This window comes from Phocoena phocoena, chromosome 1, assembly GCF_963924675.1.
Source record: "Phocoena phocoena chromosome 1, mPhoPho1.1, whole genome shotgun sequence".
Classification (NCBI taxonomy): domain Eukaryota; kingdom Metazoa; phylum Chordata; class Mammalia; order Artiodactyla; family Phocoenidae; genus Phocoena; species Phocoena phocoena.
In genome coordinates this window covers 41,132,280-41,151,785 of record NC_089219.1, presented here as the reverse complement: position 1 = coordinate 41,151,785, position 19,506 = coordinate 41,132,280, and the positions used below count along the sequence as shown (strand labels likewise).

The following is a 19,506-nucleotide window of genomic DNA, read 5'->3' as shown; positions in this document are numbered from 1 at the left end:
ATCTCCCAGTTTGTCCCCCCCCTCCCCCCAGTAACCGTAAGTTTGTTTTCTACATCTGTGACTCTCTCTCTGTTTTGTAAATAAGTTCATTTTTTTTAAGATTCCACATATAAGCAGTATTATATGATATTTGTCTTTCTGTGTCTGACTTACTTCACTCAGTATGACAATCTCTAGGTCCATACATGTTGCTGCAAATGGCATTATTTTGTTCTTTTTTATGGCTGAGTAATATTCCATTATACATATGTACCACATCTGCTTTACCCATTCCTCTGTTGATGGACATTTAGGTTGCTTCCATGTCCTGGCTATTGTAAATAGTGCTGCAGTGAACATAGGGGTGCATGTATCTTTTCAAATTATGGTTTTCTCTGGGTATATGCCCAGTAGTGGGATTATTGGATAATGTGGTAGCTCTGTTTTTAGGTTTTTTTTTTTTTTTTGCGGTACGCGGACCTTTCACTGCTGTGGCCTCTCCCACTGCGGAGCACAGGCTCCAGACGTACAGGCTCAGCGGCCATGGCTTATGGGCCCAGCTGTGCCGTGGTATGTGGGATCTTCCTGGACCGGGGCATGAACCCACATCCTCCACATTGGCAGGTGGACTCTCAACCACTGTGCCACCAGGGAAGCACTGTTTTTAGTATTTTAAGGAACCTCCATACTGTTCTCCATAGTGGCTGTACCAATTTACATTCCCACCAACAGTGTAGGAGGGTTCCCTTTTCTCCACACTGTATACACCATTTACTGTTTGTAGATTTTTTGGTGATGGCCATTCTGACTGGTGTGAGATGATACCTCGTTGTAGTTTTAATTTGCATTTCTCTAATAATTAGCTATGTTGAGCATCTTGTGCTTTTTGGCCATCTGTATGCCTTCTTTGGAGAAATGTCTATTTAGATCTTACCCCCCATTTTTTGATTAAGTTGTGGTTTTTTCGATATTGAGCTGCATGAGCAGTTTTGGAGATTAATCCCTTGTCGGTTGCTTTGTTTGCAAATATTTTCTCCCAGTCTGAGGGTTATCTTTTCATTTTGTTTGTGGTTTACTTTGCTATGCAAAAGCTTTTAAGTTTAACTAGGTCCCATTTGTTTATTTTACTCTAGGAGGTGGATCAAAAAACATCTTACTGTGATTTATGTCAGAGAGTGTTCTTCCTATGTTTTCCTTTAACAGTTTTATAGTATCTGTCTTTAAGATTAATAATCCATTTGGAGTTAATTTTTGTGTATGGTGTTAGGAAGTGTTCTAATTTCATTCTTTTACATGTAGCTGTCCAGCTTTCCCAGAACCACTTATTGAAGGGACTGTCTTTTCCCATTGTATATTCTTGCCTCTTTTGTCATAGTGACCACAAGTGCGAGAATTTATCTCTGGGCTTTCTATCCTATTCCATTGATCTATATTTCTGTTTTTGTGCCAGCACCATAGTGTTTTGATGACTGTAGCTTTGTAGTATAGTCTGAAGTTAGGGTGCCTGATTCCTCCAGCTCTGTTTTTCTTTCTCAAGATTGCTTTGGCTATTCGTGGTCTTTTGTGTTTCCAAGAAAATTGTAAAATTTTTTGTTTTACTTCTGTAAAAATGCCATTGGAAGTTAGGTAGGAATTGCATTGAATCTGTAGATTGCTTTGGTTAGTATAGTCATTTTGACAATATTGATTCTTCCAATCCAAGAGCATGGTATATGTCTCCATCTGATTGTGTCATCTTTGATTTCTTTTATCAGTGTCTTATAGTTTTATGACTATAAATCTTTTGCCTCCTTAGGTAAGTTTATTCCTATGTATTTTTTTCTTTCTGATGCAGTGGTAAATGGAATTGTTTTCTTAATTTCCCTTTCTGATCTTTCAGTGTTAGTGTATAGGAATGCAAGAAATTTCTGTGTATTAATTTTGTTTCCTGAAACTTTACCAAATTAATTGATGAGCTCTAGTAAATTTTTGGTAGTGTATTTAGGATTTTCTATGTATAGTATCATGTCATCTGCAAACAGTAACAGTTTTACTTCTTCTTTTCCAGTTTGGATTCCTTTTATTTCTTTTTCTTCTCTTATTGCTGTGGCTAGGACTCTCCAAACTCTGTTGAATAAAAGTGGCAAGAGAAGATATCCTTGTCTTGTTTGTGGTCTTCGAGGAAATGCTTTCCGTTTTTCACCATTGAGAATGATATTCGCTATGGGTTTGTCGTATGTGGCCATTATTACATTGAGGTGGATTCCCTCTTAGCCCACTTTCTGGTGAGTTTTTATCATAAATCTGTGTTGAATTTTGTCAGAAGTTTTTTCTGCATCTATTGAGATGATCATATGGTTTTTATTCTTCGGATTGTTAATGTGGTGTATCACATTGGTTTATTTGCATGTATTGAAGAATCCTTGCATCCCTGAGATAAATCCCACTTGATTACAGTGTTTGATCTTTTTAATGGGCTGTTGGATTCTGTTTGCTAGTATTTCGTTGAGGGATTTTGTGTCTACGTTCATCAGTGATATTGGCCTGTAATTTTCTTTTCTTTTTTTTGTGTGTGATATCTTTGTCTAGTTTTGGGATCAGGGTGATGGTGGCCTTGTTAAATGAGCTTGGGAGTGTTGCTTCCTCTGCAGTTTTTTGGTAGAGCTTCAGAAGGATAGATGTTAACTCTTCTCTAAATGATAGAATTCTCCTGTGAAGCCATCTGGTCCTGGACTTTTGTTTGTTGGAAGATTTTAAATCACAGTTTCAATTTCAGTACTTGTTGGTCTGTTCATATTTTCTATATTTTCTTAGTTCTGTCTTGGAAGGTTGTACCTTTCTAAGAATTTGTCCATTTCTTCTATGTTGTCCATTTTATTGGCATATAGTTGCTTGTGGTAGTCTCTTATGATCCTGAAAGGATTCCTTAATAGATTAGTTATTCAGTATGAAATTAAGACTCAAGGATGACTCCAATAATTTTGGGCTCAAGCACTGACTAGGTATATACATGATCTCATTTAATCTTTATATGAATAGTATGAATAAAATCTTTTTTATCTCCTTTTGACAGACAAGAAAACTGAGGTCTAGAGCATGCTGGAGATTTGCCCAAAGCCTTAAAATTACTATGTGGCAGAGCTATGATTCAAGTTTATGTCTGTCAACCTTAGGATTATGATCTTTTCAATACATAAGAACAGGATAGGGCTTCCCTGATGGTTGAGAGTCTGCCTGCCGATGCAGGGGACATGGGTTCATGCCCCGGTCTGGGAGGATCCCACATGCTGTGGAGCGGCTGGGCCTGCAAAACATGGCCAGTGAGCCTGTGCGTCCAGAGCCTGTGCTCCGCAATTGGAGAGGCCATAACAGTGAGAGACCCGCGTACCGCAAAAAAAAAAAAAAAAAAAAAAAAAAAAACAGAATAGACAGTCTTCCCTAAAATTTGTACCAGTGGCTTTATACCATTTTTTGCATTTAAAATTTCCACATGTTTCTTGATGCAATGCCATTATCCTTAAATAAAAATTTAATGTAAAAAGTAGTTAGAGGCTAGATATATTCCAGGAGTGCCTGGAAGAAACAAATGCAAAACTTCAAAAACCCAGAAGGATCATGCCCTCCCAGAAGGATCTTACAGATATTCTTACAGACAAAGCTCCAATGTAGGTGAGTTTAAAAACAAAAATTTTAAAACACACTAGGAAACAATGTAGTGGATGGAAGATAGGAATCTCAACAAATACTAGGATTAAACTCCAAGGACTTCCAAAGAGGAGGTATAAGCACATTTGTTTAAAATGATTAAAGCCATAAAGGGAAGAATCATAAACTAAAGAGAACATATCATAAAAAGAGGTTATACTTGTTTATAAAAGAACCAAATAGAACATCTGAAAGTGAAATATATATAATCATTGACATTAAAAACTCTGAAGTTGGGTTAAATATCTAATTAGATACCACTGAAGAGAGATTAATGAAGTAGAAGCCAGAACTGAGGAGCACAGAGAGGTATAGAGATGAAATATATAGAAGAGAAGTTGTCATATTAAGATGAGGAATTCCAGAAGAAAATCACATAGAAGCAATATTGAAAATAATGACTTACGAAAGACATGAATCTTTCATATTGTAAGTACAACTCCTGAAAAATAAGTAAAAATATATCCTTGAAATCTTTCTCCCCAATATGTTACAGTGAAATTGCAGAATACTATAGATAAAGAGAAGTTCTTCAAAACAACTAGGGAGAAAGATACAATATTTTAAGAGGAGTGATTGTTCTGAGGTTCTTGAATTTTAAGAATAGGAAGGTAGAATTATTTAAATTTATACTTTATATCAGGTATTGATCTTTGTATATTCTGGATACGAGTTCTTTGTGGAGGTGTCAAATATCTTCTCCCAGTCTGTGGCTTCTCTTTACATATCTTAATTGTGTCTTTCAAAAAACAAAAGTACCTTTTAATCCAATTTATCATTTTTTTCTTTAATATTTTATGTTTTTGGTGTTCTATATAAGAAATTTTTACTAATCAAAGACCACAAAATTTTTCTCCTGTTTTCTTCTACAAGTTTTTTAATTTTAGGTTTTACATTTAGATCTATGATCCATTTTGAGTTAATTTTTATATATGATTTTAAGTAAGAGTTGATACTTATTTTCAGCACCATTTTTTGAAAAGACTTTCATTTCCTCATTGAATTGCCTTGCAAGTCAATTGCTCATATATGTGTAGGTCTATTTCTGGACTCTATAATCTGTCTCATTGATCTATGTATCTATCTTTTTGAAATAGCAAGCTGTCTTGATTACTGTAACTTTTTAGCAGTTTTTGCTCTTTTTTCTGTATTAAATTGCTTTGATTATACTAGGTTCTTTGAATTTTCTAATACAACTAGAGTAATTAGTCAATTTCTACAAAAAGACTCCTGGGATTTGAATGTCATTATATTGAATTTATATACATCAATTTGTGAGAAATGCCATCTTAACAAATTTTAGTCTTTCATCCATGAACATATGCCATATATTTCCACTTATTTAGGTATTCTTCAAATTCTTTCAGCAATATTTTGTAATTTTTAGTGTAGAAGACCTGGACATCTGTGGTTAATTTCTAGGTGTTTGTGGTTGTAGTGTTACTGTGAATGGGATTCTCAAATTTTTATTTTACATTTGCCTGCTGGTAGTACAATTGTTTGCTGCTGGTACAATTGATTTTGTATTTATATTCACTTTGTATCCTGTGACCTTGCTAAATTTGTTTCTAAGTAGTTGTCTCGTAGATTTTCTGAGATTTTCTATGTAAACGTTATCTTCTGTAAGTAAGGACACTTTTATTTCTTCTTTTGTAGTTTTTATGTCTTTCATTTTCTTGCATTATTGCAAGAGTTTGGTGCTTCATAATGATGTTGAATAGACGTAGTGAAAGTGGACATCCTTTTCTTATTCTTGATCTCAAGGAGAAGCAATAAAATCTTACGCCATTAAGTGTGCTATTAGCTATAAGTGATTTTTTTTGTTTGTTTTTTAATTGCATGTCACTTATCAGTTTCAGGACATTTCCAACTATTCTTAGTTTGAGAAAAGTTGTTTTTTAACATGAATGCATGTTGGATTTTGTCAAATGTTTTTTTCTGTATCTATTGAAATAACAATTGGTTATTCTCCTTTTGATTGTTGAAAGGGTGAATTACATTGCTTGATTTTCAAATGTTAAAACAACCTTGCATTCTTTGTTTATTTAACACTTTTTGTTAAATTTATACTAAGTATTTTACGTTTTGTGATCCTATTATAAATGGAATTGTTTTTTAAATCTCATTTTGAGCTTATTCAATGCTCCTGCATAGATATACATTTAATTTTTGTATGACTTGTATCCTACACTGTTGCTGAAAAAATTTTTTAGCTTAAATTGTTTTTTGTATGTGCATTCCTTAGGATTTTCTATATAAAAGATTGTATCATTAGCAAGTAGATATAATTTTACCTCTCCTTTTCAAATATGAATGCTTTTTTTTTTTCTTTTTCTTGCCTACTTGCCCTTGCTAGAATATCTACTACAATGTTGAACAGAAATGGTGAGAGCAAACATGCTTATCCTACCCCAGATCTTAGGGTGAAAAGCTTTCAGCCTTGCACCATTAACAGTGGTAATTAGTTGTGGGATTTTTAAAAATTCCTTTCTGTTCATTTGTCTTCCAGTGTTTTTTTCTCATGAAAAGTATCAAATTTTGTGAAGTGCTTTTTCTGCATCTATTGAGATGATCATGTGATTTTTGTCCTTTATTCTAGTAATGTGGTATATTGCACTAATTGATTTTCATATCTTGAACCAACATTTGAATTTCATTGAATTTCAACATTAAATCCCACTTGTGGTTTACAGTCATTTTTGTATATTGCTGGATTTGGTTTGCTAGTGTTTCATTGAGGATTTGGGGGTCAATATTCATAAAGGGTATTGATGTGTAGTTTTTATGTGATGTCTTTGATTTTAGTATCAAGACCATCCTGGCCTCAAGGAATGAGTTTGGAAGTGTTCTCTCTTCTTCATTTTTGGGGAAGAGCTTGTTAAGTATTGGTGTTAACTTTCCTTTAAAAGTTTAGTAGAATTTACCAGTGAAGACATCTGCACTTGGATATTTCCTGGTGATAAGTTTTTTGATTATTATATCAGTATTTTTGTTTAGGTCTATACAGATATTAGTGTTTCTTCTTTAGTCAGTTTTGTTTGTGTCTTCTCACAATTTTCCTCATATCGTCTAGGTTATCTAATTTGTTAGCATACAATTGGTCATAGTATATCCTCTATTTAATTCCTGATTTTATGCATTTACTGTCCTCTTTTTTTCTTAAACAATATAAAGATTCGTCTATTTTATTGATCACATAAAACAACAATTTTTGTTTTTATTGATTTTCTCTACTGTTTTTCTATTATTCGTTTACTTCCATCCTTTATTATTTCCTTTATTCTGCCTTCTTTAGGTTTAGTTTGCTTTATTTTTAAGCTTCAAAAGGTGAAATATAAGCAGATTACATTATGTCTTTAAGATGTTTCTTTCTTTAATATAAGCATAGCCAGCTATATATTTCTGCATAAGTACTGCTTACTATGCATCCTTAGCTTTTGATAGATAGTAGTTTTGTTTACATTCATGCTAAGGTATTTTATAAATTCCTTTCTGATTTCCTCTTTCACCCTCTTGGATATTGAGGAAAGTGTTGTTTAATTTCTACATGTTTTTGAATTCCTTAAATTTCCTTCTGTTATTGATTTCTAATTTCCTTCTATTTTGTTTGGAGAGAATACTTTCCATGATTTCCTTCATGTTAAATTTATTGAGACTTGTTTTATGCTCTACGTTTTAGTCTTTTCTGAAAAATATACCTGTAAATGTGAGGAGAATGTATATTTTACTGTTGAGTAGAATGTTCTATATATCTAGCTGTTTTAGTGTTGCTCAATTCTTATATTTCCTTGTTGATATTCCAGTTGTTCTAGTTGTTTCTATTCATTATATAAAGTTGGATATTGAAGTTTTCAGCTATTATTGTTGTCTTGTGTATTTGTCCCTTTAATTCTGACTGTTTCTGTGTTATTTGTTTTGGGACACTCTTGTTAGGTGTATTTATATTTGTAATTGCTATATCTTCTTAATGAATTGCCCTTTCTACATTATAAAATATCCTTCTTTGTGTGTACTAATAATTTTTGTCTTAAAGTCAATTTTTCTGATATTAGTGTATATAGGCATTCCAGCTCAGTTTTGCTTTGTTTGGTATATTATTTTCCTTCCTTCTACTTTAAATCTATTTGTGTGTTTGTATCTCAAATACATCTCTTGTAGACAGCATATGGTTGGCTCACGAAAAAAAAAATTCATTCTGACATATACTGCCTTTTAATTGGAGTGTTTAATCCACTTACATTTATTGTAATTACTGATAAGCTAAGATCATTTTGCTATTGCCTTTAAGTGGTTTATGCCTCCCTCCCTATTTATTCCTCCATAACTGCCTTATATTGTGTTAGATAAGTATTATCTAGTGTACTATTTAATTCCCTTCTTACTGATTTTACTGTATTTTAATTTTTCTTTTCTTATTTTTTACATCTTTATTGGAGTATAATTGCTTTACAATGGTGTGTTAGTTTCTGCTTTATAACAAAGTGAATCAGCCATATATATACATATGTTCCCATATCTCTAATTTTTCTTTTCTTAATGGTTGTCCTAGGGATTGCAATGAATATAATTTAATTGATAGCAGTCTAGTTTGAATTAATTTCAATAATATACATATATATTTATTGTCCTACAAATTACATCTGAATACATTATGTACACTCCATGCAGATTTATAATTACTGCTTTGTGTGGTTGTCTTCTATATGTAGTAGAAAAAAATATCTACAAACATAAAATATGTTTATACTGTCTTTTTTTTGTGTGTGTGGTACATGGGCCTCTCACTGCTGTGGCCTCTCCTGCTGCGGAGCACAGGCTCTGGATGTGTAGGTTCAGCAGCCATGGCTCACAGGCCCAGCCGCTCTGCGGCATGTGGGATCTTCCCAGGCTGGGACATGAACCTGTGTCCCCTGCATCGGCAGGCGGACCCTCAACCACTGCACCACCAGGGAAGCCCTATATACTGTCTTTTATATTTACCTATCTAGTTACATTTACTGGTGCTCTTTATTTCTTCATGTGGATTTCAGTTATTTTCTAATGTTCTTTCATTTCTACTAGAAGGCCATCCTTTAGTTTTTCTTGTAGGGCAGGTATGATTATCTGCTAATGTCTTAATGTCTCTTCATTTTTGAAGAGTATTTCTGCTGCCTATCAAATATTTTCTTTCAGCACTTTGAATATGTTATCCCTCTGCTTTCTGACTTCCATGTTTCTGATGAGAACTCAGCTGTTAATCTTACTGAGGATTCCTTGAACATAATGAGTTGCTATGATGTTTGTTGCTGTGTTCAAGAGTTTTTTCGTCTTTGACTTTTGACAGTTTGATTATGTCTAAATATGGATCACTCCTTTTTCATAGGTGGAAGAAGGAAAAATTAAAAATTATTTTAATTTCAGATTTTTTTTGTCTTTTGGATCTGGCTTTTTATTCCAATCTAGCAATGTCTGCTTTTCACTGGAATGTTTATTTATATATTTGTTCTATTTTAGTGTAATTATTGATATGTTATACTTAAATGAAATATCTTGGTATTCATTTTCTTACTGCCTCTTCTGTTTCTTGTTACTCTGTTGTTCTTTTACTGCCTTCATTTGGGATAATAAAATTTTTGTTTAGTGTTATATATCTTCTGTATTGCATTCTTAGTAACATTATTTTATATTTACTTTAATGGTTTCTCTAGAACTAAAAATATGCAGTTATAACTTACCAAATTCTTTAAAAATTTTTTGTTAAAAATTTGTTTAGAGTACTTTTAGGTCACAGCAAAATTGAGAGGAATGTACAGAGCTTTCTCAAATAATGCAGTCCCCACACATGCATAGGCTCCCCCATTATCAATGTCCCCCACCTGAGTGGTATATCTGTTACAATTGATGAACCACTTGACACATCATAATCAACCCAAAGTCCATTAGGGTTCACCCTTAGTATTGCACTTTCTATTGGTTTGTATAAATATGTAACTACAAGTATTCATCATTGTAGTCATACAGACAATTTTCACTGCCCTAAAAATCCTCTACTGCCTATTAATCTCTCCATCCCCTAACATTTGATCTTGTTATTGTCTCCATACTTTACCTTTTCTCAGAGTGTCATATGGTTGGAATCACACAGTATGTATGTAGCATTTTCATATTGGCTTCTTTTGATTATTAACATGCATTTAATTTTCTTCTGTGTCTTTCCATAGCTTGATAACTCATCAAGCCATTTCAGAGTCAATATTTTCCCATTTCACCCTTAACACTTCACACTGTGTACTTTGTAATTACTACCTTTTTTTAACTCAAAACTTATTCTTTCTACATTCTACTAACCTCGCATCAGTTTAATTCTATTTGCACATCCCAATTCTTGCTGCTGTTGTTGTCATATATTTTCCTTCTACATACTTTGCAAACCTCCCTTAAGGTGTCATTAAAAAAAAAAAACTTTAGTTACTAGCCTTTAAGAAACTTTTGAGACAAAAATAGTTTATTATATTTACATGCTTATTCACTATTTTAGTGTTGTTTATATGTTCTTATAGATATGAATCCCATCTAATATATTTTTGCATCTTTTAGCTTTTCATGTAGTGAAGATCTGCTGGCAATAAATTCTGTCAACTTTAATTTATTTATCTGGGAATGTTTTATTTTACCTTTTTTTTTTTTTTTTTGTGGTACACAGGCCTCTCACTGTTGTGGCCTCTCCCGTTGCGGAGCACAGGCTCCAGACGTGCAGGCTCAGCGGACATGGCTCACGGGCCCAGCCGCTCCACGGCATGTGGGATCTTCCCGGACCAGGGCACAAACCCGTGTCCGCTGCATCAGCAGGGGGACTCTCAACCACTGCGCCACCAGGGAAGCCCCTATTTTACCCTTATTTTTAAGGATATTTTATTCAATATTGAATTATGGGTTGCAAGTTTTGTTCTTTCATCACTTTAGAAATGTCATTTACTCTCCATTATTTTTGAAAAGAAGTCAATGGACATTCTTATTGTTGTCCTTCTGTATGTATTATGGCTTTTTTTCTGGTTGCTTTCAAGCTTTTTTATTTATATGTATTTTTTATCAGTTTGACGATTATGTGCCTAGGTTGAGGTATTTTTTTCTTTCTTTCTTGCTTTTTTGGTTTTGGGGCATTTGCTGCTTTAATAGATGGCTTGTTCCTCTCTTTTTTTACAATAAATTTATTTATTTTATTTTTATTTTTGGCTGTTTTGGGTCTTCGTTGCTGTGGGCGGGCTTTCTCTGGTTTTGGCGAGTGGGGGCTACTCCTCATTGTGGTGTGTGGGCTTCTTATTGCAGTGGCTTCTCTTATTGTGGAGCGTGGGCTCTAGGCCTGCGGGCTTCAGTAGTTGTGGCACGTAGGCTCAGTAGTTGTGGCGCATGGTATTAGTTGCTCCATGGCATGTGGGATCTTCCCGGGCCAGGGCTTGAACCGGTGTCCCCTGCATTGGCAGGCAGATTCTTAACCACTGTGCCACCAGGGAAGCCCTGTTCCTCTCTTTAATTACAAAAAGAATGAGACCCAAATAAAAAAACTCCTACATTTTCAATAAATGAAAATATACAAAACTCAATATTTATTCATATTTACTAGAGGTACAAAGTATAATTACTATCAGAAAATTTTAAAATTAAAATTTGTATTTACCTCTCCCCTTACTAATGAATATTCTAAGCTGAGCATGTAATCCCACAAGCACTAGATATGGGTGGATTTTCTGATAATAAAATGTTTACACATCATGAGGAACAAAGAAGTTCACCATGAGTGAACTTCTTTTCCCTTCTCCTTCTAAGGACTTTAATTTCTCATGATTGCCTCCATATTGGGTAGCTGTGGCACCATGGAAGACTCAATAATCGCTGTTTCTTGGTTTTTTTAAAAATATTTTTATTTGGGCTGCATCGGGTCTTAGTTGTGGCATGTGGGATTTTCGTTGCCACGTGTGGGATCTTTGTTGCAGTGTGGGGGATCTTTAGTTGTGGCATGCAGGAACTTTAATTGCGGCATGTGGGCTCTTAGTTGTGGCATGCAGGATTTAGTTCCCCGAACCCAGGTTCCCTGCATTGGGAGCACAGAGTCTTAACTGCTGGACCAACATGGACGTCCCATGTATCTTGTAATACATACAGAGTTTTATCAAGAATCCCTGGAAAAGGGGACATTATGTTATACACTGTCAGGATAATTAAAAACAATGCCAGTCATTTAATTTTTAAACAAGAGAATCTGATTGAATTAAATGTGGGTAAAACTCAGTGGACTATTTATTTACTGACTGCATTGCATGGCCTGTGGGATCTTAGTTCCCTGACCAGGGATTGAATCTGGGCCCACAGCAGTGAGAGTGCAGAGTCCTAACCACTGGACCACCAGGGAACTCCCTCAATGGACTCTTTAAATTGAACTTTAGTGATTTACTCATTTGTACAAGAACATCAAAATCCAAGGTCTTACATCATGATAAATTGTCTAGAAACTCATCTTACTATGAATGCATAAGACCCTGAAAAGGTTGTCTTGTGATGTCTGAAGCATGTTCACAGATGATTTATGTCAGAACAGAGGCCATGAAGAACTCTGAAGGATAGTTATCAGCTGTTAAGTGTTCCAGTTTTCAGGTAAGTACACTTCTCCTTTAAATGCTGTACTTGCCAGCTAATACCATTCTTGTTTGAATAATCTTTTCTTCATCTTCCTTTTTCCTTTATGTTAAGGTGATTATCAACTTTATATAAGCACCCACAGATAACGTTCATTATTAGAACACTCATTATGTTTAGGCCACTCCCTGACAACATGTAGAGAAATCTTAATGCTTTCAATGAGATATTTCCAATATAAATTTTAAAGCAGATAATTTTTTTCCTACACAGGAAATTACCTAGTATCATCAACAGTCTGTAAGCTCTTAATATTATACGTCAACTAAACCTCAATTTAAAAAATTGAAACAAAACAAAACAGTATGTAGGTTCTTCTGAGTTTTCATAAGTCCCTTTACTCACCTGCTTTCTAAAAATGTCCTTGTGCATTTCAGCCTAGGTCTTGAGGTACACATTCTTTTGGGTCTCCTCAATCCTGTTCTCATATTTTGAATCTGGTAACAGAAAATGAAACAGGAAAATTATTTTATTTTATTTTTTGGCCCCACAGCACGGCTTGTAGGATCTTAGTTTCCTGACCAGGGATCGAACACAGGCCCACAGCAGTGAAAACGTGGAGTCCTAACGATTGGACCGCCAGGGAATTCCCAGGAACTTTTTAAAAAAAACTGATTTAATCTTTGGCCTAAGAACTCCAATGCTCAAGTAATGAAATGGAGAATATCCGTTTATATACTAACTCACACATTCCTTGTTATTTTTTCTTTTTATTTATCCTGTATGAGGTTTTCTGAGATTCTAAGATACCTAATTCATTATATTTTTTATTACATTTGGGAAATTTTTGGCTTATTCTGGGGCTCTGTTTATTTTTCTTCCATTTCTTTTTTGTGTTCTTCAGATTATATTACTTTAAAATTGATCCATCTTCAAATTCACTGACTCTTTTCTGTCTCTAATTTGGTGTTAAGCCCATCAAGTTAGTTTTTCATTTTAGTTACTGTACTTTTTAGTTATATAATATTTATTTGATCTTTTAAAAAAGTTTTCATTTTCTGATGAAATTTCCTATCCGTTCACACATGAAAATTATAATTTTCTTTAATTCCTATAACATGTTTTCTTTTTGTTCTTTGAGTATAACAGCCAATTTAAAATGTCTTTGTCTGATAAATAGTACATCTGAATCTCACTGTGGATTTGTATTAATTGCTTCTATCCACTCCTTTGATTAAGGATTAAAATTAATTAATTAGCTAATTAATTAATTAAAGTATCTAGTAACTTTAGATTGTGATACCTTTTAGAGAATGGATTCTGTTATCCTCTTCTGAAGCAAATTGGTGTTTATTATAGAAGTCAGTTCAATTACTGATCATTTCAAGGCTGATTACCTTAAACTTCTGTAGGCATGGTTTTAAATTTTATTGAGATAGATTTGTCAGACGCCCTAGGTATTTCTGAACTACTCTAACTTGGGTCCAAGCTTTCTCACACATGAAGGTTTTATCAGAGCTTTGTTTTCAGGGAAAATATAAAATAGTTCTTTCTTTAGGACATGGTTCTTATTTCTAAGGTATGTCCCTTCTGGTATCTCAATTGACTATTATGTATGAGGTGTTAGAAGTTCTTCCACTTTAGCTGTACTGGGCTCCCAACACCGTCTTACCCAGCATTGCTTCATCTCTAGTACAGTTAGTCCCCTACATACAAACCTTCAAGTTGTGACCCTTCAAAGTTGTGAGCATGCGTTCACATGTCCAGTCATGTAAGTTAGTTCATGTGTCTAGTGTACGTGTCACATGCTTGCATCCTCTACAAGTGGTTGTGCTTTTGTGTACTTTACAGTACTGTGTAGAGTACAGTAGTACAGTATCTTTACTTCAAGTCCAGGGTGTCTGGAAGCAAGCATAAAAGTAGCAGTGATGTAGCTGGTACCGGTAAGAAGCACCAAGTGGTAACGATGGAAACAGAAGTGAAACTTATTGAGAGAGTAGAGCAAAGCAAAAAGATGATAGACATTGCTCATTCTTGTAACATGAATCATTCAACCATCGGCACAATTCTAAAGAACAAGGACAAGATTATGGAACATGTGAAGTCTGCTGTGCTGCTGATGTCAACAATAATATTGAGGAAGCATAGAAAAATGATGGAAGAGATGGAGAAACTTCTCAGTGTGTGAATGCAGGATCAGCATCAGCATTGGGTCCCACTCAGCTTAATGCTGATTCAAGAGAAAGCTAAAAGCCTTTATGAAGACTTGAAAAAGAAATACGGTAAAGAATCAGAGGGCGCATTTTTTAGTGCCAGCCATGGCTGGTTTCATTGGTTCAAGGTTAGTGCTAACCTTCACAATGTAAAAGTAAGTGGCAAGGCAGCGAGTGCAGATATGGTAGCTGCCCAGGAATTTCCTGAAATGCTTCAAGAAATTATTGATGAAAGAACACATTTACCCGAGTGGGTTTTTAATGTGGATGAGACAGGACTGTACTGGAAGAGGATGTGAGACTGAAGCTACATCAGTAAGGAGGAAAATTTGATGCCAGGCTATAAAGCAGCAAAGAATAGGCTAACTCTTTTGTTTAGTGGCAATGCTTCTGGTGATATGAAGCTAAAACCTCTCTTAGTTTATCTTTCAGAGAACCCAAGAGCCCTTAAAAACATAGCCAAAGGCTCTCTTCCTGTTGTGTGGAAGAGTAGCCCCAAAGCCTGGGTTACACAGGCCATTTTCCAGGACTGGTTTTTCCACCACTTTATCCCAGAGGTACAGAAATATTGCTTGGAGTAGGACATCCCATTCAACATTCTTTTGCTGCTTGACAATGCTCTGGGCCAGCCCCCATTCATGGATGACTTTCATCCCAATGTCAAAGTAGTGCATTTGCCACCGAATACGACGTCGCTCCAACCTATGGACCAGGGAGTTATAGCGACTTTCAAGAAATGTTATTTACGTCACACTTTTTGTCAGGCAGTAAAGGCAAGTGATGAATCTGGAACAACCTTGCAACAGTTTTGGAAGGACTATAACATCTACAAGGCCATGAAAAACATTGACTTTGCTTGGTGTGAGGTTATGGCTGTCACCATGAATGGGGTTTGGAAAAACCTTAGCCTGCAGGTTGTTCATGATTTTTGTGGACTTGAGAAGGTGGATAAGGAGTCCAAAGAGGTCTTCAGCAACTTAGTGACCCTCAGCAAGAAGCTGGAGCTAGATCTTCAAGAGGACGACTTCATTAAACTCCTTGCTGTGCAACATGAGGAGTTTACTAGTGAAGACTTGATGGAATTGGAGGCCCGGAGAAAGGACAAAGAGAGACAAGAGGAAGAAGTAACTGAAGAACTGAAGAGATTCGTGACTCAGGAAATGGTAAGGGGATTTTCTTTATTTAAGGGGGCACTGTTAGTTTTTGAGGCACAGGACCCAAACCTAGAATGGTACAGGAAGGTTGCAGCAGCCGTTCAGAATGCAATCCAATGATACCATGTCATCTATGATGAGAAAAAAAGAGCTACTATCCGTATATCACTGGATCATTTTTTGAAGAGAGTAGATAGAATTGAATCCAGTGAGGAACCGGAACCAGTGCCATCAATGTCAGATGTGAGTGAAATTGCAGCTTGCCCTCCGTCTCCTATTGCTGAAACCCTTCAGCTCTACCATCTCCCACCTCCTCCCTCTCCTCCAGTCAGTAACTCTCCTTGCCTGTTTCACTTGATGCCAGCCCCGGTATGCAAGCTGTTGTACTGTACTACTGTACTTTTCAAGGTACTGTATTCTAAGATTAAAAATGTTTTCTTTGTTTTTGGTGTTTATTTATGCATTATTTGTGTGAAAAGTATTATAAACTTATTACAGTACAGTACTATATAGCCAATTGTATTAGTTGGATACCTAGGCTAACTTTGTTGGACTTACAAACAAATTGGACTTACAAATGCGCTCTTGGAATGTAAGTCATTCATATGTAGGGAACTTACTGTATCTCTGATTTTCTTTCAACACTGAAGTAAGTTCTCTTTGATAAATCTAATGTAGTTTCACCCTGTGCATGTGCTGTCTAGCCCTCAGCCACAGACTTACAAGAAATGATCCTAGAGTTTTCTGGGTTACCCCCTCACTACCACCATCTTGTATAGTTTTCTCCTTTCTAATGCCCTACTCTCAGATTTCAGCTGCTTAAACAGCGTCAAATTTTATTTCTGTACACACAGCTCATGGGACCTCTTTAGTCTGGTTGGTGTCTGGTTTCCTGACATAGTTGGGAAGTCTTTCCGTGGTGGAGAGTCAGTCCTATTGTGGGAGCTCATCTTGTGAGTGTCTCTTCTCTCATGGATCGCTGTATCATGTTGTCTATTTCCTAATGTCTGAAAACAGTTGTTTAATATATTTTCCCAGCTTTAAAATTCTTGACAGTGGGGCTAGTCTCTTTATAGTTACTTCAACATGTCTGAGCCAGAAGTAGAGATGTTGCTTTTCTATCAAATACTTTTTCTGCTTTTGAGACGATCACCTATTTGTTCTTTATTTTGTTAATGTTCAGAAGTGAAACCGTTAGGACTGGAATTCTTTTTGTGGGAACATTTAAAATTAAGGATCTGGTCCATTTAGTAGTTATTGAATAATTCACATTTTATATTGCTTCATATTTTAGTTTCAATAAACTGTGTTTTTATAAGAAATTATACATTTCATCTATTTTTCAAGTGTATTGACATACATAGTTTACAATATGTTTGTTGCTTTTTTTTCTTCTTGTCTGATTGTAAAGGACATGTAGTACTAGTCTCTCTTAATTTTTGATATTATTATATGTGTATTCTTACTCTTTATTTTTTCTGTATGAGCTTGCTGGAGTCTGTTCATATTAAAAGTCTTTCAAAAACTATCTCTTCATGTTTTAAATTTTCTGCAGAGTACATTTAAAAATTTATATGATTTTCTCCTCTTACCTGTCTTATTTCCTTCCACTTTTTTTGTTTGAAAGTATCGCTCTTCTTTCTTTTAAATGGGATTCTCTACATCGTTCTCTCCTTTTTTTAAATTAATTTTTTGTTGGAGTATAGTTGCTTTACAATTTTGTGTTAGTTTCTGCTGTACATCAAAGTGAATCAGGTATACGTATACATATATCCCCTCTCTTTTAGATTTCCTTCCCATTTAGGTCACCACAGAGCATTGAGTAGAGTTTCCTGTGCTATACAGTAGGTTCTCATTAGTTATCTATTTTATACATAGTATCAGTAGTGTATATATGTCAATCCCAATCTCCCAATTCATCCCATCCCCCAGCCTTTCCCCTTTGGTATCCATACATTTGATCACTACGTCTCTGTCTCTATTTCTGCTTTGCATATAAGATCATCTATACCATTTTTCTAGATTCCACATATATGCGTTAATGTACGATATTTGTTTATATCTTTCTGACTTACTTCACTCTGTATGACAGTCTCTAGGTCCATCCACGTCTGTGCATATTACCAGTTTTGTTCCTTTTATGACTGAGTAATATTCCATTGTATATATGTACCACATCTTCTGTATCCATTCCTCTGTTGATGGACATTTAGGTTGCTTCCATGTCCTGACTATTATAAATAGTGCTACAGTGAATGTTCGGGTGCATGTGTCTTCTTGAATTATGTTTTTCTCTGGGTATATGCCCAGGAGTGGGATTGCTGCGTCATATGGTAGTTCTATTTTTAGTTTTTTAAGGAACATCCAAACTGTTCTCCCTAGTGGTTGTTTCAATATGTATTCCCACTTTTTAGCTTCTTATAATAAGAGCTTAGATAATTGATTTTCAGAGTACATTTTATATTATGTGTAAATCAATGAAAATCAATCTATGTGTATGTGTACATATATATTTCCATCTTAGAATTGATTTAGCTACATCCCAAAAATTTTGATTGACATATACTGATTATGATTTAGTTTAAAATACTATCACTGGGATAAGAGAACATATGCAATATAGTATAAATTCCTTTGAAATTTGTTGAGACTTCCTTCATGGATCAACATATGATCAATTTTGTGAATGTATCATGTTCTTTTGAAAAGGATATATATTCTGTAGTTCTACAAATGAAAAGTGTTCTGTAATTAGAACTAGATATCCTTTTAAATCACATTTTCAAATTATCTAAATCCTTTCTGAATATTATCTTGGTTTTTCTCAGTTTGTGGTATTGGTATGTTAAAATTTCTCACTATATTTCTAAATTTGTCTCTATCTTCTTTTATTTTGTCAAATGTTACTTATATATTTTGAAGATCTATTGTTAGTTGTATATACTTTCAAGATTTTTGTATCTTGTTGATGGACTTACCTTTTTTGCATCATGAAATATCTCTGTTCATTTCTAGTAACATTTCTTGATTTAAAGCCTACCTTGTCTAAGATAAATATAGCTACATTAGCTTTTTTTTGATAGTGCTTTCCTGTTAAAACTTTTTCATTAAATTAATAAGTATTGTACCCTCTACAACATAGGGCTCAGTAAATATTTTTGGCTGATGATAGTTGAAAGGACCATTTATTTTCAGTCTTTCTGTACTCTTAAATGTAAAGTTTGTCTTTATAAGCAATATATATAGTTGATTTTCTATCCAGAGTATTTTTATCTCTGTTTGTAATATTTAGTCCATTTATATTTAACACATTTATTGATATATTTTGTTTAAAATCTACATATAATTTTTTTTTGTATTTGTCCTATATTTTAAATTCTTATTTGCTTTTTTTTCTTTCCTTTCATATAAGTGGAAGGGAACCAGATGATATAGAGGCATGGTCAGCTTATTTCAATAGCTGTTTTCAGAACATCATAAATTGGCACTTTGTTGAAATATTATTGGTAATACAAGGAAAGCATTTTTATGCATACACATAGAGAGAATACTCCTCATAGGAATGGTGAAGAAGGCCAACAGAATAGTTACAGAAGACCAAAGACCAGATGCTTATTATTATTTGGAACTGTAAACTTAGTGAAAGCAAAGACCTTTTTGTTTGACTTACTATCTGTTCTATTGTATAGTACATAGTATAGTACTTTTTGAATGAATAACTGATTGAATGGCTGAAGAAATGAATTGGCTGTAGGTATGGTATATTCCAAAGTGTAACACAATGGAGTCAGAAGTCTTTGTTTCGGGCTTCCCTGGTGGCGCAGTGGTTGAGAGTCCACCTGCTGATGCAGGGGACACGGGTTCGT

At 34.7% G+C, this 19,506-nt stretch overlaps 1 protein-coding gene and 1 non-coding gene across 2 annotated transcripts in view; one reads left to right on the top strand and one right to left on the bottom strand.

The window, feature by feature from the left end:
• The window catches only part of AGBL4 (AGBL carboxypeptidase 4), a 1,274,144-nt gene that overhangs the window by 91,203 nt on the left and 1,163,435 nt on the right, over window positions 1–19,506 (top strand). The gene's annotated exons all lie outside the window — the stretch shown is intronic.
• Window positions 11,977–12,049, bottom strand: TRNAE-CUC (transfer RNA glutamic acid (anticodon CUC)). The gene has a single exon. It is a non-coding gene; the product is annotated as a tRNA-Glu (tRNA).